This window comes from Amblyomma mixtum, chromosome 2, assembly GCF_055824585.1.
Source record: "Amblyomma mixtum isolate Tamu chromosome 2, ASM5582458v1, whole genome shotgun sequence".
NCBI lineage: Eukaryota > Metazoa > Arthropoda > Arachnida > Ixodida > Ixodidae > Amblyomma > Amblyomma mixtum.
Genome location: NC_143013.1, coordinates 143,545,686 through 143,571,584, shown reverse-complemented (window position 1 = coordinate 143,571,584; position 25,899 = coordinate 143,545,686).

Sequence of the window (25,899 nt, the reverse complement as noted above, 5' to 3'; positions counted from 1 at the left end):
AGAACAGAAGCAAAATCCATTCATCCTCTCTTTGGTGGAAGGGCGGCGCCTTGATGGCAACGAGTGTACCATCAACACACACGACGATGCCGAGGATGCTGCTGTTGCGAAGGTAGCCCTCCTTTGCCGCCGCCTTCTCCTCATGGCTCTCGGGGAACTGAACCCAGCCGTTCTGCGCGCCAACTTTGCTTATTGCCGCCGCCACCCACCGCATGCACTTGCTCACCGTCGCCTGTGCGATGCCGACTTGCGCCTCGTTACCTACGGCAAATTGAAAGCTGCCGATGGCAAAGAACCGCAGTGCACACAGCACCAGTTCATCGGCGAGTTCGTCTCACAGCCACTCTACAATCTGCTTCTCCAGTCGATTAAGAAACGGTAACAAAGCAATAAAACTTCTTCACGCTGGAGAAAAGACTATTTAAATGACCTCCAATCATAGAAAAAAATGGATTCCTTCCGCAAGTCTTGATGGTAGAGAAACCAACTGAAAAAATCCTGGAAGTTGTCCTACAAAGCGTAGAACAGAAGCAAAATCCATTCATACTCTCTTTGGTGGAAAGGCGGCGCCTTGATGGCAACGAGTGTACCATCAACACACACGACGATGCTGAGGATGCCGCCATTGCGAAGGTAGCCCTCCTTTGCCGCCGCGTTCTGCTCAGCGCTCTCGGGGAACTGAACCCAGCCCTTCTGCGCGCCAACTTTGCATATTCCACCGCCACCCACCGCACGCACTTGCTCACCGTCGCCTTTGCGATGCCGACGTGTGCCTCGTTACCTGCGGCAACTTGAAAGCCGCCGGTAGCAAAGAACCGCAGTGCACAGAGCACCAGTTCATCGGCGAGTTCGTCTCACAGCCACTCTCCAATGTGCTTCTCCAGTCGATTAAGAAACGGCAACAAAGCAATCAAACTTCTTCACGCTGGAGAAAGGACTATTTAAATGACCTCCAGTCATACAAAAAAAATGGATTCCTTCCGCAAGTCTTAATGGAACAGAAACCAACGGAAAAAATCCTGGAAGTTGTCCTGCAGAGCATAGAACAGAAGCAAAATCCATTCATCCTCTCTTTGGTGGAAGGGCGGCGCCTTGATGGCAACGAGTGTACCATCAACACACCCGACGATACCGAGGATGCTGCCATTGCGAAGGTAGACCTCTGCCACCGCCTTTTCCTTTAAGGCTCACAGGGAACTGAACCCAGCCCTTCTGAGCGCCAACTTTGCATATTGCCGCCGCCACCCACCGCACGCACTTGCTCACCGTTGCCTGTGCGATGCCGACGTGCGCCTCGTTACCTGCGGCAACTTGAAAGGCGCCGGTAGCAAAGAACCGCAGTGCACACAGCACCAGTTCATCGGCGAGTTCGTCTCACAACCACTCTCCAATCTGCTTCTCCAGTCGATTAAGAAACAGTAACAAAGCAATCAAACTTCTTCACGCTGGAGAAAAGACTATTTAAATGACCTCCAATCATACAAAAAAAATGGATTCCTTCCGCAAGTCTTAATGGAACAGAAACCAACGGAAAAAATCCTGGAAGTTGTCCTGCAGAGCATAGAACAGAAGCAAAATCCATTCATCCTCTCTTTGGTGGAAGGGCGGCGCCTTGATGGCAACGAGTGTACCATCAACACACCCGACGATACCGAGGATGCTGCCATTGCGAAGGTAGACCTCTGCCACCGCCTTTTCCTTTAGGGCTCTCAGGGAACTGAACCCAGCCGTTCTGAGCGCCAACTTTGCATATTGCCTCCGCCACCCACCGCACGCACTTGCTCACCGTTGCCTGTGCGATGCCGACGTGCGCCTCGTTACCTGCGGCAACTTGAAAGGCGCCGGTAGCAAAGAACCGCAGTGCACACAGCACCAGTTCATCGGCGAGTTCGTCTCACAACCACTCTCCAATCTGCTTCTCCAGTCGATTAAGAAACGGTAACAAAGCAATCAAACTTCTTCACGCTGGAGAAAAGACTATTTAAATGACCTCCAATCATACAAAAAAAATGGATTCCTTCCGCAAGTCTTAATGGAACAGAAACCAACGGAAAAAATCCTGGAAGTTGTCCTGCAGAGCATAGAACAAAAGCAAAATCCATTCATCCTCTCTTTGGTGGAAGGGCGGCGCCTTGATGGCAACGAGTGTACCATCAACACACACAACGATGCCGAGGATGCTGCCATTGCGAAGGTAGCCCTCCTTTGCCGCCGCGTTCTCCTCAGCGCTCTCGGGGAACTGAACCCAGCCCTTCTGCGCGCCAACTTTGCATATTCCACCGCCACCCACCGCACGCACTTGCTCACCGTCGCCTTTGCGATGCCGACGTGTGCCTCGTTACCTGCGGCAACTTGAAAGCCGCCGGTAGCAAAGAACCGCAGTGCTCACAGCACCAGTTCATCGTCGAGTTCGTTTCACAGCCACTCCGCAATCTGCTTCTCCAGTCGATTAAGAAACGGTAACAAAGCAATAAAACTTCTTCACGCTGGAGAAAAGACTATTTAAATGACCTCCAGTCATACAAAAAAATGGATTCCTTCCGCAAGTCTTAATGGTAGAGAAACCAACGGAAAAAATCCTGGAAGTTGTCCTGCGAAGCATAGAACAGAAGCAAAATCCATTCATCCTCTCTTTGGTGGAAGGGCGGCGCCTTGATGGCAACGAGTGTACCATCAACACACACGACGATGCTGAGGATGCTGCCATTGCGAAGGTAGCTCTCCTTTGCCGCCGCCTTCTCCTCAGCGCTCTCGGGGAACTGAACCCAGCCCTTCTTCGCGTGATCTTTGCATATTGCCGCCACCACCCACCGCACGCACTTGCTCACCGGCTGTGCGATTCCGACGTGCGCCTCGTTAGCTACGGCAACTTGAAAGCCGCCGGTAGCAAAGAACCGCAGTGCACACAGCACCAGTTCATCGGCGAGTTCGTTTCACAGCCACTCCGCAATCTGCTTCTCCAGTCGATTAAGAAACGGTAACAAAGCAATAAAACTTCTTCACGCTGGAGAAAAGACTATTTAAATGACCTCCAGTCATACGAAAAAATGGATTCCTGCCGCAAGTGTTAATGGTAGAGAAACCAACGGAAAAAAACCTGGGAAGTTGTCCTGAAAAGCATAGAACAGAAGCAAAATCCATTCATCCTCTCTTTGGTGGAAGGGCGGCGCCTTGATGGCAACGAGTGTACCATCAACACACCCGACGATGCTGAGGATGCCGCCATTGCGAAGGTAGCCCTCCTTTGCCGCCGCGTTCTCCTCATTGCTCTCGGGGAACTGAACCCAGCCCTTCTGCGCGCCAACTTTGCATATTCCACCGCCACCCACCGCACGCACTTGCTCACCGTCGCCTTTGCGATGCCGACGTGTGCCTCGTTACCTGCGGCAACTTGAAAGCCGCCGGTAGCAAAGAACCGCAGTGCACAGAGCACCAGTTCATCGGCGAGTTCGTCTCACAGCCACTCTCCAATGTGCTTCTCCAGTCGATTAAGAAACGGCAACAAAGCAATCAAACTTCTTCACGCTGGAGACAAGACTATTTAAATGACCTCCAGTCATACAAAGAAAAATGGATTCCTTCCGCAAGTCTTAATGGAACAAAAACCAACGGAAAAAATCCTGGAAGTTGTCCTGCAGAGCATAGAACAGAAGCAAAATCCATTCATCCTCTCTTTGGTGGAAGGGCGGCGCCTTGATGGCAACGAGTGTACCATCAACACACCCGACGATACCGAGGATGTTGCCATTGCGAAGGTGGACCTCTGCCACCGCCTTTTCCTTTAGGGCTCACAGGGAACTGAACCCAGCCCTTCTGCGCGCCAACTTTGCATATTGCCGCCGCCACCCACCGCACGCACTTGCTCACCGTTGCCTGTGCGATGCCGACGTGCGCCTCGTTACCTGCGGCAACTTGAAAGGCGCCGGTAGCAAAGAACCGCAGTGCACACAGCACCAGTTCATCGGCGAGTTCGTCTCACAGCACTCTCCAATCTGCTTCTCCAGTCGATTAAGAAACGGTAACAAAGCAATCAAACTTCTTCACGCTGGAGAAAAGACTATTTAAATGATCTCCAATCATACAAAAAAAATGGATTCCTTCCGCAAGTCTTAATGGAAGAGAAACCAACGGAAAAAATCCTGGAAGGTGTCCTGCAGAGCATAGAACAGAAGCAAAATCCATTCATCCTCTCTTTGGTGGAAGGGCGGCGCCTTGATGGCAACGAGTGTACCATCAACACACCCGACGATACCGAGGATGCTGCCATTGCGAAGGTAGACCTCTGCCACCGCCTTTTCCTTTAGGGCTCACAGGGAACTGAACCCAGCCCTTCTGAGCGCCAACTTTGCATATTGCCGCCGCCACCCACCGCACGCACTTGCTCACCGTTGCCTGTGCGATGCCGACGTGCGCCTCGTTACCTGCGGCAACTTGAAAGGCGCCGGTAGCAAAGAACCGCAGTGCACACAGCACCAGTTCATCGGCGAGTTCGTCTCACAACCACTCTCCAATCTGCTTCTCCAGTCGATTAAGAAACGGTAACAAAGCAATCAAACTTCTTCACGCTGTAGAAAAGACTATTTAAATGACCTCCAATCATACAAAAAAAATGGATTCCTTCCGCAAGTCTTAATGGAACAGAAACCAACGGAAAAAATCCTGGAAGTTGTCCTGCAGAGCATAGAACAGAAGCAAAATCCATTCATCCTCTCTTTGGTGGAAGGGCGGCGCCTTGATGGCAACGAGTGTACCATCAACACACCCGACGATACCGAGGATGCTGCCATTGCGAAGGTAGACCTCTGCCACCGCCTTTTCCTTTAGGGCTCACAGGGAACTGAACCCAGCCCTTCTTCGCGCGATCTTTGCATATTGCCGCCGCCACCCAACGCACGCACTTGCTCACCGGCTGTGCGATGCCGACGTGCGCCTCGTTACCTGCGGCAACTTGAAAGGCGCCGGTAGCAAAGAACCGCAGTGCACACAGCACCAGTTCATCGGCGAGTTCGTCTCACAACCACTCTCCAATCTGCTTCTCCAGTCGATTAAGAAACGGTAACAAAGCAATCAAACTTCTTCACGCTGTAGAAAAGACTATTTAAATGACCTCCAATCATAGAAAAAAATGGATTCCTTCCGCAAGTCTTAATGGTAGAGAAACCAACTGAAAAAATCCTGGAAGTTGTCCTACAAAGCGTAGAACAGAAGCAAAATCCATTCATACTCTCTTTGGTGGAAAGGCGGCGCCTTGATGGCAACGAGTGTACCATCAACACACACGACGATGCTGAGGATGCTGCCATTGCGAAGGTAGCCCTCCTTTGCCGCCGCCTTCTCCTCAGCGCTCTCGGGGAACTGAACCCAGCCCTTCTGCGCGCCTACTTTGCATATTCCACCGCCACCCACCGCACGCACTTGCTCACCGGCTGTGCGATGCCGACGTGCGCCTCGTTAGCTACGGCAACTTGAAAGCCGCCGGTAGCAAAGAACCGCAGTGCTCACAGCACCAGTTCATCGGCGAGTTCGTTTCACAGCCACTCCGCAATCTGCTTCTCTAGTCGATTAAGAAACGGTAACAAAGCAATAAAACTTCTTCACGCTGGAGAAAAGACTATTTAAATGTCCTCCAGTCATACGAAAAAATGGATTCCTTCCGCAAGTCTTAATGGTAGAGAAACCAACGGAAAAAAACCTGGGAAGTTGTCCTGCAGAGCTTAGAAAAGAAGGAAAATCCATTCATCCTCTCTTTGGTGGAAAGGCTGCCCTGCGGGCTGCATTGCCCCGCGGCGCCTTGATGGCAACGAGTGTACCATCAACACAACCGACGATGCCGAGGATGCTGCCATTGCGAAGGTAGCGATCCTTTGCCGCCCGCTTCTCCTCAGGGCTCTCGGCGAACTGAACCCAGCCCTTCTGCGCGCCAACTTTGCATATTGCCGCCGCCACCCACCGCACGCAGTTGCTCACCGTTGCCTGTGCGATGCCGACGTGCGCCTCGTTACCTACGGCAAGTTGAAAGCTGCCGATAGCAAAGAACCGCAGTGCACACAGCACCAGTTCATCGGCGAGTTCGTCTCACAGCCACTCTCCAATCTGCTTCTCCAGTCGATTAAGAAACGGTAACAAAGCAATCAAACTTCTTCACGCTGGAGAAAAGACTATTTAAATGACCTCCAGTCATACAAAAAAAATGGATTCCTTTCGCAAGTCTTAATGGTACAGAAACCACCGGAAAAAATCCTGGAAGTTGTCCTGCAATGCATAGAACAGAAGCAAAATCCATTCATCCTCTCTTTGGTGGAAGGGCGGCGCCTTGATGGCAACGAGTGTACCATCAACACACACGACGATGCCGAGGATGCTGCTGTTGCGAAGGTAGCCCTCCTTTGCCGCCGCCTTCTCCTCATGGCTCTCGGGGAACTGAACCCAGCCGTTCTGCGCGCCAACTTTGCTTATTGCCGCCGCCACCCACCGCATGCACTTGCTCACCGTCGCCTGTGCGTTGCCGACTTGCGCCTCGTTACCTACGGCAAATTGAAAGCTGCCGATGGCAAAGAACCGCAGTGCACACAGCACCAGTTCATCGGCGAGTTCGTCTCACAGCCACTCTACAATCTGCTTCTCCAGTCGATTAAGAAACGGTAACAAAGCAATCAAGTTTCTCCACGCTGGAGAAAAGACGTTATTTAAATGACCTCCAGTGATACAAAAAAAAATGGATTCCTTCCGCAAGTCTTAGTGGAAAAGAAACCAGCGGAAAAAATCCTGGAAGTTTTCCTGCAGAGCATAGGACAGAAGCAAAATCCATTCATCCTCTCTTTGGTGGAAGGGCGGCGCCTTGATGGCAACGAGTGTACCATCAACACACAAGACGATGCCGAGGATGCTGCCATTGCGAAGGTAGCCCTCCTTTGCCGCCGGCTTCTCCTCAGGGCTCACGGCGAACTGAACCCAGCCCTTCTGCGCGCCAACTTTGCATATTGCCGCCGCCACCCACCGCACGCACTTGCTCACCGTCGCCTGTGCGATGCCGACTTGCGCCTCGTTACCTACGGCAACTTGAAAGCTGCCGATAGCAAATAACCGCAGTGCACACAGCACCACTTCATCGGCGAGTTCGTCTCACAGCCACTCTCCAATCTGCTTCTCCAGTCGATTAAGAAACGGTAACAAAGCAATCAAACTTCTTCACGCTGGAGAAAAGACTATTTAAATGACCTCCAGTCATACAAAAAAAATGGATTCCTTCCGCAAGTCTTAATGGTACAGAAACCACCGAAAAAAATCCTGGAAGTTGTCCTGCAAAGCATAGAACAGAAGCAAAATCCATTCATCCTCTCTTTGGTGGAAGGGCGGCGCCTTGATGGCAACGACTGTACGTACCATCAACACACCCGACGATGCCGAGGATGCTGCCATTGCGAAGGTAGCCCTCCTTTGCCGCCGGCTTCTCCTCGGGGCTCACGGCGAACTGAACCCAGCCCTTCTGCGCGCCAACTTTGCATATTGCCGCCGCCACCCACCGCACGCAGTTGCTCACCGTCGCCTGTGCGACGCCGACGTGCGCCTCGTTACCTACGGCAAATTGAAAGCTGCCGATAGCTGCCGACGGCAACTTGAAAGCCGCCGGTAGCAAAGAACCGCAGTGCACACAGCACCAGATCATCGGCGAGTTCGTCTCACAGCCACTCTCCAATCTGCTTCTCCAGTCGATTAAGAAACGGTAACAAAGCAATCAAACTTCTTCACGCTGGAGAAAAGACTATTTAAATGACCTCCAGTCATACGAAAAAATGGATTCCTTCCGCAAGTCTTAATGGTACAGAAACCACCGAAAAAAATCCTGGAAGTTGTCCTGCAAAGCATAGAACAGAAGCAAAATCCATTCATCCTCTCTTTGGTGGAAGGGCGGCGCCTTGATGGCAACGAGTGTACCATCAACACACACGACGATGCCGAGGATGCTGCCATTGCGAAGGTAGCCCTCATTTGCCGCCGCCTTCTCCTCATGGCTCTCGGGGGAACTGAACCCAGCCCTTCTGCGCGCCAACTTTGCTTATTGCCGCCGCCACCCACCGCACGCACTTGCTCACCGTCGCCTGTGCGATGCCGACTTGCGCCTCGTTACCTACGGCAAATTGAAAGCTGCCGATAGCAAAGAACCGCAGTGCACACAGCACCAGTTCATCGGCGAGTTCGTCTCACAGCCACTCTCCAATCTGCTTCTCCAGTCGATTAAGAAACGGTAACAAAGCAATCAAACTTCTTCACGCCGCCGCGGTGGCTCAGCGGCTATGGTGCTCGGCTGCTGACCCAAAAGACGCGGGTTCGATCCCGGCCGCGGCGGCTAGAATTTCTTTGGAGGAGAAATTCTAGAGGCCCGTGTACTGTGCGATGTCAGTGCACGTTAAAGAACCCCAGGTGGTCGAAATTTCCGGAGCCCTCCACTACGGCGTCTCTCATAGCCTTAGTCGCTTTGGGACGTTAAACCCCATAAACCAAACCAAACCAAACCAAACTTCTTCACGCTGGAGAAAAGACTATTTAAATGACCTCCAGTCATACAAAAAAAAATGGATTCCTTCCGCAAGTCTTAATGGTACAGAAACCACCGAAAAAAAATCCTGGAAGTTGTCCTGCAAAGCATAGAACAGAAGCAAAATCCATTCATCCTCTCTTTGGTGGAAGGGCGGCGCCTTGATGGCAACGAGTGTACCATCAACACACACGACGATGCCGAGGATGCTGCCATTGCGAAGGTAGCCCTCCTTTGCCGCCGACTTCTCCTCATGGCTCTCGGGGAACTGAACCCAGCCCTTCTGGGCGCCAACTTTGCATATTGCCGCCGCCACCCACCGCACGCAGTTGCTCACCGTCGCCTGTGCGATGCCGACTTGCGCCTCGTTACCTACGGCAAATTGAAAGCTGCCGGTAGCAAAGAACCGCAGTGCACACAGCACCAGTTCATCGGCGAGTTCGTCTCACAGCCACTCTACAATCTGCTTCTCCAGTCGATTAAGAAACGGTAACAAAGCAATCAAACTTCTTCACGCTGGAGAAAAGACTATTTAAATGACCTCCAGTCATACAAAAAAAATGGATTCCTTCCGCAAGTCTTAGTGGAAAAGAAACCAGCGGAAAAAATCCTGGAAGTTTTCCTGCAGAGCATAGGACAGAAGCAAAATCCATTCATCCTCTCTTTGTTGGAAGGGCGGCGCCTTGATGGCAACGAGTGTACCATCAACACACAAGACGATGCCGAGGATGCTGCCATTGCGAAGGTAGCCCTCCTTTGCCGCCGGCTTCTCCTCAGGGCTCACGGCGAACTGAACCCAGCCCTTCTGCGCGCCAACTTTGCATATTGCCGCCGCCATCCACCGCACGCACTTGCTCACCGTCGCCTGTGCGATGCCGACTTGCGCCTCGTTACCTACAGCAAATTGAAAGCTGCCGGTAGCAAAGAACCGCAGTGCACACAGCACCAGTTCATCGGCGAGTTCGTCTCACAGCCACTCTACAATCTGCTTCTCCAGTCGATTAAGAAACGGTAACAAAGCAATCAAACTTCTTCACGCTGGAGAAAAGACTATTTAAATGACCTCCAGTCATACAAAAAAAATGGATTCCTTCCGCAAGTCTTAATGGTACAGAAACCACCGAAAAAATTCCTGGAAGTTGTCCTGCAAAGCATAGAACAGAAGCAAAATCCATTCATCCTCTCTTTGGTGGAAGGGCGGCGCCTTGATTCATCGAGTGTACCATCAACACACACGACGATGCCGAGGATGCCGCCATTGCGAAGGTAGCCCTCCTTTGCCGCCGCCTTCTCCTCAGGGCTCACGGCGAACTGAACCCAGCCCTTCTGCGCGCCAACTTTGCTTATTGCCGCCGCCACCAACCGCACGCACTTGCTCACCGTCGCCTGTGCGATGCCGACTTGCGCCTCGTTACCTACGGCAAATTGAAAGCTGCCGATACCAAAGAACCGCAGTGCACACAGCACCAGTTCATCGGCGAGTTCGTCTCACAGCCACTCTCCAATCTGCTTCCCCAGTCGATTAAGAAACGGCAACAAAGCAAAGCAATAAAACTTCTTCACGCTGGAGAAAAGACTATTTAAATGACCTCCAGTCATACAAAAAAATGGATTCCTTCCGCAAGTCTTAATGGTAGAGAAACCAACGGAAAAAATCCTGGAAGTTGTCCTGCGAAGCATAGAACAGAAGCAAAATCCATTCATCCTCTCTTTGGTGGAAGGGCGGCGCGTTGATGGCAACGAGTGTACCATCAACACACACGACGATGCTGAGGATGCTGCCATTGCGAAGGTAGCCCTCCTTTGCCGCCGCCTTCTCCTCAGCGCTCTCGGGGAACTGAACCCAGCCCTTCTGCGCGCCAACTTTGCATATTCCACCGCCACCCAGCGCACGCACTTGCTCACCGTCGCCTTTGCGATGCCGACGTGTGCCTCGTTACCTGCGGCAACTTGAAAGCCGCCGGTTGCTAAGAACCGCAGTGCTCACAGCACCAGTTCATCGGCGAGTTCGTTTCACAGCCACTCCGCAATCTGCTTCTCCAGTCGATTAAGAAACGGTAACAAAGCAATAAAACTTCTTCACGCTGGAGAAAAGACTATTTAAATGACCTCCAGTCATACGAAAAAATGGATTCCTTCCGCAATCTTAATGGTACAGAAAGCACCGAAAAAATTCCTGGAAGTTGTCCTGCAAAGCATAGAACAGAAGCAAAATCCATTCATCCTCTCTTTGGTGGAAGGGCGGCGCCTTGATGGCAACGAGTGTACCATCAACACGCACGACGATGCCGAGGATGCCGCCATTGCGAAGGTAGCCCTCCTTTGCCGCCGCCTTCTCCTCAGGGCTCACGGCGAACTGAACCCAGCCCTTCTGCGCGCCAACTTTGCTTATTGCCGCCGCCACCCACCGCACGCACTTGCTCACCGTCGCCTGTGCGATGCCGACGTGCGCCTCGTTACCTGCGGCAACTTGAAAGGCGCCGGTAGCAAAGAACCGCAGTGCACACAGCACCAGTTCATCGGCGAGTTCGTCTCACAACCACTCTCTTCTCCAGTCGATTATGAAACGGTAACAAAGCAATCAAACTTCTTCACGCTGGAGAAAAGACTATTTAAATGACCTCCAATCATACAAAAAAATGGATTCCTTCCGCAAGTCTTAATGGAACAGAAACCAACGGAAAAAATCTTGGAAGTTGTCCAGCAGAGGATAGAACAGAAGCAAAATCCATTCATCCTCTCTTTGGTGGAAGGGCGGCGCCTTGATGGCAACGAGTGTACCATGAACACACCCGACGATGCCGAGGATGCTGCCATTGCGAAGGTAGACCTCTGCCACCGCCTTTTCCTTTAGGGCTCACAGGGAACTGAACCCAGCCCTTCTGCGCGCCAACTTTGCATATTCCACCGCCACCCACCGCACGCACTTGCTCACCGTCGCCTTTGCGATGCCGACGTGTGCCTCGTTACCTGCGGCAACTTGAAAGCCGCCGGTAGCAAAGAACCGCAGTGCACAGAGCACCAGTTCATCGGCGAGTTCGTCTCACAGCCACTCTCCAATCTGCTTCCCCAGTCGATTAAGAAACGGTAACAAAGCAATCAAACTTCTTCACGCTGGAGAAAAGACTATTTAAAGGACCTCCAATCATAGAAAAAAATGGATTCCTTCCGCAAGTCTTAATGGTAGAGAAACCAACTGAAAAAATCCTGGAAGTTGTCCTGCAAAGCGTAGAACAGAAGCAAAATCCATTCATACTCTCTTTGGTGGAAAGGCGGCGCCTTGATGGCAACGAGTGTACCATCAACACACACGACGATGCTGAGGATGCTGCCATTGCGAAGGTAGCCCTCCTTTGCCGCCGCCTTCTCCTCAGCGCACTCGGGGAACTGAACCCAGCCCTTCTGCGCGCCTACTTTGCATATTGCCGCTGCCACCCACCGCACGCATTTGCTCACCGTCGGCTGTGCGATGCCGACGTGCGCCTCGTTACGTACGGCAACTTGAAAGCAACCGGTAGCAAAGAACCGCAGTGCACACAGCACCAGTTCATCGTCGTCTCGGAGCCACTCCGCAATCTGCTTCTCCAGTCGATTAAGAAACGGTAACAAAGCAAACTTCTTCACGCTGGAGAAAAGACTATTTAAATGACCTCCAGTCATACAAAAAAAAATGGATTCCTTCCGCAAGGCTTAATGGAACAGAAACTAACGGAAAAAATCCTGGAAGTTGTCCTGCAAAGCATAGAACAGAAGCAAAATCCATTCATCCTCTCTTTGGTGGAAGGGCGGCGCCTTGATGGCAACGACTGTACGTACCATCAACACACCCGACGATGCCGAGGATGCTGCCATTGCGAAGGTAGCCCTCCTTTGCCGCCGGCTTCTCCTCGGGGCTCACGGCGAACTGAACCCAGCCCTTCTGCGCGCCAACTTTGCATATTGCCGCCGCCACCCACCGCACGCAGTTGCTCACCGTCGCCTGTGCGACGCCGACGTGCGCCTCGTTACCTACGGCAAATTGAAAGCTGCCGATAGCTGCCGACGGCAACTTGAAAGCCGCCGGTAGCAAAGAACCGCAGTGCACACAGCACCAGATCATCGGCGAGTTCGTCTCACAGCCACTCTCCAATCTGCTTCTCCAGTCGATTAAGAAACGGTAACAAAGCAATCAAACTTCTTCACGCTGGAGAAAAGACTATTTAAATGACCTCCAGTCATACGAAAAAATGGATTCCTTCCGCAAGTCTTAATGGTACAGAAACCACCGAAAAAAATCCTGGAAGTTGTCCTGCAAAGCATAGAACAGAAGCAAAATCCATTCATCCTCTCTTTGGTGGAAGGGCGGCGCCTTGATGGCAACGAGTGTACCATCAACACACACGACGATGCCGAGGATGCTGCCATTGCGAAGGTAGCCCTCATTTGCCGCCGCCTTCTCCTCATGGCTCTCGGGGGAACTGAACCCAGCCCTTCTGCGCGCCAACTTTGCTTATTGCCGCCGCCACCCACCGCACGCACTTGCTCACCGTCGCCTGTGCGATGCCGACTTGCGCCTCGTTACCTACGGCAAATTGAAAGCTGCCGATAGCAAAGAACCGCAGTGCACACAGCACCAGTTCATCGGCGAGTTCGTCTCACAGCCACTCTCCAATCTGCTTCTCCAGTCGATTAAGAAACGGTAACAAAGCAATCAAACTTCTTCACGCCGCCGCGGTGGCTCAGCGGCTATGGTGCTCGGCTGCTGACCCAAAAGACGCGGGTTCGATCCCGGCCGCGGCGGCTAGAATTTCTTTGGAGGAGAAATTCTAGAGGCCCGTGTACTGTGCGATGTCAGTGCACGTTAAAGAACCCCAGGTGGTCGAAATTTCCGGAGCCCTCCACTACGGCGTCTCTCATAGCCTTAGTCGCTTTGGGACGTTAAACCCCATAAACCAAACCAAACCAAACCAAACTTCTTCACGCTGGAGAAAAGACTATTTAAATGACCTCCAGTCATACAAAAAAAAATGGATTCCTTCCGCAAGTCTTAATGGTACAGAAACCACCGAAAAAAAATCCTGGAAGTTGTCCTGCAAAGCATAGAACAGAAGCAAAATCCATTCATCCTCTCTTTGGTGGAAGGGCGGCGCCTTGATGGCAACGAGTGTACCATCAACACACACGACGATGCCGAGGATGCTGCCATTGCGAAGGTAGCCCTCCTTTGCCGCCGACTTCTCCTCATGGCTCTCGGGGAACTGAACCCAGCCCTTCTGGGCGCCAACTTTGCATATTGCCGCCGCCACCCACCGCACGCAGTTGCTCACCGTCGCCTGTGCGATGCCGACTTGCGCCTCGTTACCTACGGCAAATTGAAAGCTGCCGGTAGCAAAGAACCGCAGTGCACACAGCACCAGTTCATCGGCGAGTTCGTCTCACAGCCACTCTACAATCTGCTTCTCCAGTCGATTAAGAAACGGTAACAAAGCAATCAAACTTCTTCACGCTGGAGAAAAGACTATTTAAATGACCTCCAGTCATACAAAAAAAATGGATTCCTTCCGCAAGTCTTAGTGGAAAAGAAACCAGCGGAAAAAATCCTGGAAGTTTTCCTGCAGAGCATAGGACAGAAGCAAAATCCATTCATCCTCTCTTTGTTGGAAGGGCGGCGCCTTGATGGCAACGAGTGTACCATCAACACACAAGACGATGCCGAGGATGCTGCCATTGCGAAGGTAGCCCTCCTTTGCCGCCGGCTTCTCCTCAGGGCTCACGGCGAACTGAACCCAGCCCTTCTGCGCGCCAACTTTGCATATTGCCGCCGCCATCCACCGCACGCACTTGCTCACCGTCGCCTGTGCGATGCCGACTTGCGCCTCGTTACCTACAGCAAATTGAAAGCTGCCGGTAGCAAAGAACCGCAGTGCACACAGCACCAGTTCATCGGCGAGTTCGTCTCACAGCCACTCTACAATCTGCTTCTCCAGTCGATTAAGAAACGGTAACAAAGCAATCAAACTTCTTCACGCTGGAGAAAAGACTATTTAAATGACCTCCAGTCATACAAAAAAAATGGATTCCTTCCGCAAGTCTTAATGGTACAGAAACCACCGAAAAAATTCCTGGAAGTTGTCCTGCAAAGCATAGAACAGAAGCAAAATCCATTCATCCTCTCTTTGGTGGAAGGGCGGCGCCTTGATTCATCGAGTGTACCATCAACACACACGACGATGCCGAGGATGCCGCCATTGCGAAGGTAGCCCTCCTTTGCCGCCGCCTTCTCCTCAGGGCTCACGGCGAACTGAACCCAGCCCTTCTGCGCGCCAACTTTGCTTATTGCCGCCGCCACCAACCGCACGCACTTGCTCACCGTCGCCTGTGCGATGCCGACTTGCGCCTCGTTACCTACGGCAAATTGAAAGCTGCCGATACCAAAGAACCGCAGTGCACACAGCACCAGTTCATCGGCGAGTTCGTCTCACAGCCACTCTCCAATCTGCTTCCCCAGTCGATTAAGAAACGGCAACAAAGCAAAGCAATAAAACTTCTTCACGCTGGAGAAAAGACTATTTAAATGACCTCCAGTCATACAAAAAAATGGATTCCTTCCGCAAGTCTTAATGGTAGAGAAACCAACGGAAAAAATCCTGGAAGTTGTCCTGCGAAGCATAGAACAGAAGCAAAATCCATTCATCCTCTCTTTGGTGGAAGGGCGGCGCGTTGATGGCAACGAGTGTACCATCAACACACACGACGATGCTGAGGATGCTGCCATTGCGAAGGTAGCCCTCCTTTGCCGCCGCCTTCTCCTCAGCGCTCTCGGGGAACTGAACCCAGCCCTTCTGCGCGCCAACTTTGCATATTCCACCGCCACCCAGCGCACGCACTTGCTCACCGTCGCCTTTGCGATGCCGACGTGTGCCTCGTTACCTGCGGCAACTTGAAAGCCGCCGGTTGCTAAGAACCGCAGTGCTCACAGCACCAGTTCATCGGCGAGTTCGTTTCACAGCCACTCCGCAATCTGCTTCTCCAGTCGATTAAGAAACGGTAACAAAGCAATAAAACTTCTTCACGCTGGAGAAAAGACTATTTAAATGACCTCCAGTCATACGAAAAAATGGATTCCTTCCGCAATCTTAATGGTACAGAAAGCACCGAAAAAATTCCTGGAAGTTGTCCTGCAAAGCATAGAACAGAAGCAAAATCCATTCATCCTCTCTTTGGTGGAAGGGCGGCGCCTTGATGGCAACGAGTGTACCATCAACACGCACGACGATGCCGAGGATGCCGCCATTGCGAAGGTAGCCCTCCTTTGCCGCCGCCTTCTCCTCAGGGCTCACGGCGAACTGAACCCAGCCCTTCTGCGCGCCAACTTTGCTTATTGCCGCCGCCACCCACCGCACGCACTTGCTCACCGTCGCCTGTGCGATGCCGACGTGCGCCTCGTTACCTGCGGCAACTTGAAAGGCGCCGGTAGCAAAGAACCGCAGTGCACACAGCACCAGTTCATCGGCGAGTTCGTCTCACAACCACTCTCTTCTCCAGTCGATTATGAAACGGTAACAAAGCAATCAAACTTCTTCACGCTGGAGAAAAGACTATTTAAATGACCTCCAATCATACAAAAAAATGGATTCCTTCCGCAAGTCTTAATGGAACAGAAACCAACGGAAAAAATCTTGGAAGTTGTCCAGCAGAGGATAGAACAGAAGCAAAATCCATTCATCCTCTCTTTGGTGGAAGGGCGGCGCCTTGATGGCAACGAGTGTACCATGAACACACCCGACGATGCCGAGGATGCTGCCATTGCGAAGGTAGACCTCTGCCACCGCCTTTTCCTTTAGGGCTCACAGGGAACTGAACCCAGCCCTTCTGCGCGCCAACTTTGCATATTCCACCGCCACCCACCGCACGCACTTGCTCACCGTCGCCTTTGCGATGCCGACGTGTGCCTCGTTACCTGCGGCAACTTGAAAGCCGCCGGTAGCAAAGAACCGCAGTGCACAGAGCACCAGTTCATCGGCGAGTTCGTCTCACAGCCACTCTCCAATCTGCTTCCCCAGTCGATTAAGAAACGGTAACAAAGCAATCAAACTTCTTCACGCTGGAGAAAAGACTATTTAAAGGACCTCCAATCATAGAAAAAAATGGATTCCTTCCGCAAGTCTTAATGGTAGAGAAACCAACTGAAAAAATCCTGGAAGTTGTCCTGCAAAGCGTAGAACAGAAGCAAAATCCATTCATACTCTCTTTGGTGGAAAGGCGGCGCCTTGATGGCAACGAGTGTACCATCAACACACACGACGATGCTGAGGATGCTGCCATTGCGAAGGTAGCCCTCCTTTGCCGCCGCCTTCTCCTCAGCGCACTCGGGGAACTGAACCCAGCCCTTCTGCGCGCCTACTTTGCATATTGCCGCTGCCACCCACCGCACGCATTTGCTCACCGTCGGCTGTGCGATGCCGACGTGCGCCTCGTTACGTACGGCAACTTGAAAGCAACCGGTAGCAAAGAACCGCAGTGCACACAGCACCAGTTCATCGTCGTCTCGGAGCCACTCCGCAATCTGCTTCTCCAGTCGATTAAGAAACGGTAACAAAGCAAACTTCTTCACGCTGGAGAAAAGACTATTTAAATGACCTCCAGTCATACAAAAAAAAATGGATTCCTTCCGCAAGGCTTAATGGAACAGAAACTAACGGAAAAAATCCTGGAAGTTGTCCTGCAAAGCATAGAACAGAAGCAAAATCCATTCATCCTCTCTTTGGTGGAAGGGCGGCGCCTTGATGGCAACGACTGTACGTACCATCAACACACCCGACGATGCCGAGGATGCTGCCATTGCGAAGGTAGCCCTCCTTTGCCGCCGGCTTCTCCTCGGGGCTCACGGCGAACTGAACCCAGCCCTTCTGCGCGCCAACTTTGCATATTGCCGCCGCCACCCACCGCACGCAGTTGCTCACCGTCGCCTGTGCGACGCCGACGTGCGCCTCGTTACCTACGGCAAATTGAAAGCTGCCGATAGCTGCCGACGGCAACTTGAAAGCCGCCGGTAGCAAAGAACCGCAGTGCACACAGCACCAGATCATCGGCGAGTTCGTCTCACAGCCACTCTCCAATCTGCTTCTCCAGTCGATTAAGAAACGGTAACAAAGCAATCAAACTTCTTCACGCTGGAGAAAAGACTATTTAAATGACCTCCAGTCATACGAAAAAATGGATTCCTTCCGCAAGTCTTAATGGTACAGAAACCACCGAAAAAAATCCTGGAAGTTGTCCTGCAAAGCATAGAACAGAAGCAAAATCCATTCATCCTCTCTTTGGTGGAAGGGCGGCGCCTTGATGGCAACGAGTGTACCATCAACACACACGACGATGCCGAGGATGCTGCCATTGCGAAGGTAGCCCTCATTTGCCGCCGCCTTCTCCTCATGGCTCTCGGGGGAACTGAACCCAGCCCTTCTGCGCGCCAACTTTGCTTATTGCCGCCGCCACCCACCGCACGCACTTGCTCACCGTCGCCTGTGCGATGCCGACTTGCGCCTCGTTACCTACGGCAAATTGAAAGCTGCCGATAGCAAAGAACCGCAGTGCACACAGCACCAGTTCATCGGCGAGTTCGTCTCACAGCCACTCTCCAATCTGCTTCTCCAGTCGATTAAGAAACGGTAACAAAGCAATCAAACTTCTTCACGCCGCCGCGGTGGCTCAGCGGCTATGGTGCTCGGCTGCTGACCCAAAAGACGCGGGTTCGATCCCGGCCGCGGCGGCTAGAATTTCTTTGGAGGAGAAATTCTAGAGGCCCGTGTACTGTGCGATGTCAGTGCACGTTAAAGAACCCCAGGTGGTCGAAATTTCCGGAGCCCTCCACTACGGCGTCTCTCATAGCCTTAGTCGCTTTGGGACGTTAAACCCCATAAACCAAACCAAACCAAACCAAACTTCTTCACGCTGGAGAAAAGACTATTTAAATGACCTCCAGTCATACAAAAAAAAATGGATTCCTTCCGCAAGTCTTAATGGTACAGAAACCACCGAAAAAAAATCCTGGAAGTTGTCCTGCAAAGCATAGAACAGAAGCAAAATCCATTCATCCTCTCTTTGGTGGAAGGGCGGCGCCTTGATGGCAACGAGTGTACCATCAACACACACGACGATGCCGAGGATGCTGCCATTGCGAAGGTAGCCCTCCTTTGCCGCCGACTTCTCCTCATGGCTCTCGGGGAACTGAACCCAGCCCTTCTGGGCGCCAACTTTGCATATTGCCGCCGCCACCCACCGCACGCAGTTGCTCACCGTCGCCTGTGCGATGCCGACTTGCGCCTCGTTACCTACGGCAAATTGAAAGCTGCCGGTAGCAAAGAACCGCAGTGCACACAGCACCAGTTCATCGGCGAGTTCGTCTCACAGCCACTCTACAATCTGCTTCTCCAGTCGATTAAGAAACGGTAACAAAGCAATCAAACTTCTTCACGCTGGAGAAAAGACTATTTAAATGACCTCCAGTCATACAAAAAAAATGGATTCCTTCCGCAAGTCTTAGTGGAAAAGAAACCAGCGGAAAAAATCCTGGAAGTTTTCCTGCAGAGCATAGGACAGAAGCAAAATCCATTCATCCTCTCTTTGTTGGAAGGGCGGCGCCTTGATGGCAACGAGTGTACCATCAACACACAAGACGATGCCGAGGATGCTGCCATTGCGAAGGTAGCCCTCCTTTGCCGCCGGCTTCTCCTCAGGGCTCACGGCGAACTGAACCCAGCCCTTCTGCGCGCTAACTTTGCATATTGCCGCCGCCATCCACCGCACGCACTTGCTCACCGTCGCCTGTGCGATGCCGACTTGCGCCTCGTTACCTACAGCAAATTGAAAGCTGCCGGTAGCAAAGAACCGCAGTGCACACAGCACCAGTTCATCGGCGAGTTCGTCTCACAGCCACTCTACAATCTGCTTCTCCAGTCGATTAAGAAACGGTAACAAAGCAATCAAACTTCTTCACGCTGGAGAAAAGACTATTTAAATGACCTCCAGTCATACAAAAAAAATGGATTCCTTCCGCAAGTCTTAATGGTACAGAAACCACCGAAAAAATTCCTGGAAGTTGTCCTGCAAAGCATAGAACAGAAGCAAAATCCATTCATCCTCTCTTTGGTGGAAGGGCGGCGCCTTGATTCATCGAGTGTACCATCAACACACACGACGATGCCGAGGATGCCGCCATTGCGAAGGTAGCCCTCCTTTGCCGCCGCCTTCTCCTCAGGGCTCACGGCGAACTGAACCCAGCCCTTCTGCGCGCCAACTTTGCTTATTGCCGCCGCCACCAACCGCACGCACTTGCTCACCGTCGCCTGTGCGATGCCGACTTGCGCCTCGTTACCTACGGCAAATTGAAAGCTGCCGATACCAAAGAACCGCAGTGCACACAGCACCAGTTCATCGGCGAGTTCGTCTCACAGCCACTCTCCAATCTGCTTCCCCAGTCGATTAAGAAACGGCAACAAAGCAAAGCAATAAAACTTCTTCACGCTGGAGAAAAGACTATTTAAATGACCTCCAGTCATACAAAAAAATGGATTCCTTCCGCAAGTCTTAATGGTAGAGAAACCAACGGAAAAAATCCTGGAAGTTGTCCTGCGAAGCATAGAACAGAAGCAAAATCCATTCATCCTCTCTTTGGTGGAAGGGCGGCGCGTTGATGGCAACGAGTGTACCATCAACACACACGACGATGCTGAGGATGCTGCCATTGCGAAGGTAGCCCTCCTTTGCCGCCGCCTTCTCCTCAGCGCTCTCGGGGAACTGAACCCAGTCCTTCTGCGCGCCAACTTTGCATATTCCACCGCCACCCAGCGCACGCACTTGCTCACCGTCGCCTTTGCGATGCCGACGTGTGCCTCGTTACCTGCGGCAACTTGAAAGCCGCCGGTTGCTAAGAACCGCAGTGCTCACAGCACCAGTTCATCGGCGAGTTCGTTTCACAGCCACTCCGCAATCTGCTTCTCCAGTCGATTAAGAAACGGTAACAAAGCAATAAAACTTCTTCACGCTGGAGAAAAGACTATTTAAATGACCTCCAGTCATACGAAAAAATGGATTCCTTCCGCAATCTTAATGGTACAGAAAGCACCGAAAAAATTCCTGGAAGTTGTCCTGCAAAGCATAGAACAGAAGCAAAATCCATTCATCCTCTCTTTGGTGGAAGGGCGGCGCCTTGATGGCAACGAGTGTACCATCAACACGCACGACGATGCCGAGGATGCCGCCATTGCGAAGGTAGCCCTCCTTTGCCGCCGCCTTCTCCTCAGGGCTCACGGCGAACTGAACCCAGCCCTTCTGCGCGCCAACTTTGCTTATTGCCGCCGCCACCCACCGCACGCACTTGCTCACCGTCGCCTGTGCGATGCCGACGTGCGCCTCGTTACCTGCGGCAACTTGAAAGGCGCCGGTAGCAAAGAACCGCAGTGCACACAGCACCAGTTCATCGGCGAGTTCGTCTCACAACCACTCTCTTCTCCAGTCGATTATGAAACGGTAACAAAGCAATCAAACTTCTTCACGCTGGAGAAAAGACTATTTAAATGACCTCCAATCATACAAAAAAATGGATTCCTTCCGCAAGTCTTAATGGAACAGAAACCAACGGAAAAAATCTTGGAAGTTGTCCAGCAGAGCATAGAACAGAAGCAAAATCCATTCATCCTCTCTTTGGTGGAAGGGCGGCGCCTTGATGGCAACGAGTGTACCATGAACACACCCGACGATGCCGAGGATGCTGCCATTGCGAAGGTAGACCTCTGCCACCGCCTTTTCCTTTAGGGCTCACAGGGAACTGAACCCAGCCCTTCTGCGCGCCAACTTTGCATATTCCACCGCCACCCACCGCACGCACTTGCTCACCGTCGCCTTTGCGATGCCGACGTGTGCCTCGTTACCTGCGGCAACTTGAAAGCCGCCGGTAGCAAAGAACCGCAGTGCACAGAGCACCAGTTCATCGGCGAGTTCGTCTCACAGCCACTCTCCAATCTGCTTCCCCAGTCGATTAAGAAACGGTAACAAAGCAATCAAACTTCTTCACGCTGGAGAAAAGACTATTTAAAGGACCTCCAATCATAGAAAAAAATGGATTCCTTCCGCAAGTCTTAATGGTAGAGAAACCAACTGAAAAAATCCTGGAAGTTGTCCTGCAAAGCGTAGAACAGAAGCAAAATCCATTCATACTCTCTTTGGTGGAAAGGCGGCGCCTTGATGGCAACGAGTGTACCATCAACACACACGACGATGCTGAGGATGCTGCCATTGCGAAGGTAGCCCTCCTTTGCCGCCGCCTTCTCCTCAGCGCTCTCGGGGAACTGAACGCAGCCCTTCTGCGCGCCTACTTTGCATATTGCCGCTGCCACCCACCGCACGCATTTGCTCACCGTCGGCTGTGCGATGCCGACGTGCGCCTCGTTACGTACGGCAACTTGAAAGCAACCGGTAGCAAAGAACCGCAGTGCACACAGCACCAGTTCATCGTCGTCTCAGAGCCACTCCGCAATCTGCTTCTCCAGTCGATTAAGAAACGGTAACAAAGCAAACTTCTTCACGCTGGAGAAAAGACTATTTAAATGACCTCCAGTCATACAAAAAAAAATGGATTCCTTCCGCAAGGCTTAATGGAACAGAAACTAACCGAAAAAATCATGGAAGTTGTCCTGCAGAGCATAGAACAGAAGCAAAATCCATTCATCCTCTCTTTGGTGGAAAGGTGCACTGTGGGCAGCATTGCCCCACGGTGCCTTGATGGCAACAAGTGTACCATCAACACACAAGACGATGCCGAGGATGCTGCCATTGCAAAGGTAGCCCTCCTTTGCCGCCGCCTTCTCCTCAGGGTGGACACACCCACCTCACGCACAGCTTTCTGCTAACCAAACAAAACAAACCTCTCTGTGAAATTTGTGGTGCCGAACTCACAGTGAACCACATATTAATTTCATGTGTCAAACTAGAAGAACTAAGAAAGAAATATTTTACAACATTTAATAGGCAAAGACTTCAATTACACCCCATGTTACTTTTAGGCGATCGTGCACTGGTTGACATCTCATGTATATTTAGGTTTCTCAAGGAAGCCATCGTTTTTAAAAAGCTCCACCTTTAACAAAAACTCCAACCTTGTATTTGGCGCATCATAGCCTCAGTTGATCTTGCGCCATTAAAATCAATATAACTAACTATTGTCCTCAGGGCTCACGGGGAACTGAACCCAGCCCTTCTGCGCGCCAACTTTGCATATTGCCGCCACCCACCGCACGCACTTGCTCAGCGTCGGCTGTGCGATACCGACGTGCGCCTCGTTACCTGCGGCAACTTGAAAGCCGCCGGTAGCAAAGAACCGCAGTGCACACAGCACCAGTTCATCGGCGAGTTCGTCTCACAGCCACTCCGCAATCATCTTCTCCAGTCGATTAAGAAACGGTAACAAAACAATCAAACTTCTTCACGCTGGAGAAAAGACTTTATTTTATGGGTTTCTACGTGGACTCGGGCCACCACCCACCGCTGGTTCGAGCTTCGCGCGAGCCAAGGGCCCCGATCAGCCGTCACCACACACCCTAGGACACCGTTGCGGCGCACTCAACCTCCGCTGGGAGGAGAGCGATTCGCCGCAAAGAAATAGGCCTCCAAGTTCACCAAGGAGACGTTTATTCACGTCGTCCTTCAGCAGTACACACACACTCAATCGTCCCCCCGTCCCGGGGGCGCGCGAGGAGCAAGGCTCCGCTGCGTGCACGAAGCGACTCGAGCAATGCGCGCCGCTTGCACGCCGCTGCAGGAGAATGTCCCCGCGGCAGTGCTGTGATCTCTCTCTCGTGTCTGCCGTTGGGCCGGTTGCGAGAGAGAGTGGGCAAACAACGCAAGGTATGCCTGTCGGAGGTCGCTGGACCCCGCTGGACACGCTCGAGCCGCTGCAGGTCTGAGGACACGTGCGGGCGAGCTCGAGTAAGCACTGGTCCGAACGGCAAAGGCCGGCACGGACAAACAGTAGCGTACGCACCTTACGATGTCTGGGAGGGATCTCTCTCTGGGCCCCGCTCGGACGGTCGCGCGGTGCGCGGCCGCCCAGCGCGTCCCGACTTCCCGCCAAAAGGCGCCAATGGCAAAGGCCGTTGGGGAGCCGGGGCGGAGCTGTGGCCAAATCACAGTGATTAGTCACCTAGCCGCCTCTCCACCGCCTGAGGCGGGAGCAAGGGAAAGAGGAGAAACAACGCGGGAAGCCGGCACAGCCGCGCAGAGGCAACGACGGAAAGCCAGGATTCCCACATCCCCCTCTCCTTAAATGCCCTCCTACCCATCGGCAAAGCACGCGGCCAAAATAAAGAAATGAATACGCAAAAAAAAACTAGCTACACTTCAGTTCCAGCCAGAACAACGTAAAAAAAAACAACACACGAACAAGGGAAAACAAGGCAAACAAACACTGGCATACACTTCAGTAAATCAAAACAGCTTGCAGATTATATACACGGTACACAAGGAGATGTGAATACAACTGTACAACTATGTGACAGGTGGATGTCAGCTTCAAAGTTCGATGGCGTGGCCCAGTGGGCCGGTCGGCGACTCACCGCTCGCAGACTTCAAGTTGAACGGGTTGTGAGGGCCGACGACTGATGGCGGTCTGCTTTCCGTTGATGACGACGGGGCCGCGGCAGAGCACTAACCTCGCGCCCTTGGGCACGACATCACGTTCGGGCACAAGACAGTTAGTGCACGCCTTTCACGCCGGCTGAAGCGGGCGCGGACGTTCGGCGGCGTCCTGATGTGTAACCTTGGCCACAGCGGTGGGGGGGGGGGGGGCCTTCTCATCCTCGCGCTCGCGCAGAAGCACAGCGGCACAACTCACAGGCGTCGACTCGGCTCATGGTTACGCGCACACACAGCCACAAACACACGTACACCGGCACGTGCGCGGACACCGGTCGGCGACCAGAGGCGCCGCGGCGAGGGTCAAAGGGTGCACTTTCCGCCCCCCATCGCCCCAAACGCCCCGCCAACTTCCCCTCCATACGGGCCGCACAAAACTCGCACCGCGACACACGGCTCCTTAACGAGCCCACCACCCACAGTCGGGCCGGAAATGAGAAGAGGCGCGCCGTACAAACGACACCCATCTTTTGCTTCTAGAAGATAAGAGCAAGCACGAGCGGGCTGAAGTTTGCCTATGTACAAGTCTGGTAAAAAAAACTGAACGCCAACACAAACGCATGTTACCTATGTACATCTCGGTACGTTAGAACGAAAACCGACGAACAAGCAGGAAACGAAAGTGGCTAGAAACTGACTCAAGCAAACAAATAAATAAACTGATAAACACACAAGGCTGGAACTGAGCATGCTGCCAAAACAAAACAAAAAAATAACACACCGCGCTTTGCCTGGGTAGGGCCTGACGAGAAAGCTCGCCAGCTAGCTGAGGCTGCGTGCCTTCGGTTGCGGAAAAGTCCGCCGTCCGGCATCAATCACACCGGTGACCGTCGCCTCAGATTGTACCGGTGCTCCGTACGCTTGCGTTCCGCAGCACCAGTTGTGCCTTTGCGCTTGCCTTTGATACCAATGGGTACCGGCGCAAGCTCGTCAGACCGTGACGCGTAGGCCTTCAGGTCTATGAACCCCTGCTTGCTCCTGGGGAAAGGCCCCATCAAATCGCAGGTGGCCATCTGCCACGGACGCACACTGTCAATCGGTTTCATCATTCCAGGCGGCTTGCCGCCCCGTGACTTCACCGCTTGACAGACATGGCAGGAACGGCAATAGCGGAAAATGTCACGCTTCATGCCGGGCCACGTCACCGAATGACTCAGTTTTGCAAAAACTTTGGAGCCACTCATATGACCGGCCAGTGGTTCGTCATGAGAGAATCTCAACAGTGCGCGTCTCAGACTTTTGGGGATAACCACCTTAAACGGGTCGATGGACTCGTCATCGGTGGCTATGTACTTCAGCACGAGCCCGTCATGGTCCAGCAAATATGAATCCCCGGGGTTCGCCGCGACACACGCTGGCTTCTGCCCCCCTGCGCCCGCTACAATACCAGTAGCGTCACGGCGCTCCGTCTCCCTGAGACCGTCGCTCACCTCGCGACAAAAGGGGTCATTTTGCTGGGCTTTCAGTAGCTCTTTACGGCTGAAAACGATTCCAGTCATCCCAGAGGGGAGCATGGTCTCGTCCCCACTCAGGTTTGCAGCCAAAATTTCCGTTCGCGTCGGCACTCCGAGGCGCTCACGAAGAGCTTTGCCTCTCGTCCGCTTTGCGAAGCGCTGCTTGCCTGGTTAGCGGAATGGGTTAACCCGTTTGCGGGCTCCCCCTCCTTGCCGCCCGGCGGCTCGTTCGATGTTTCGCCC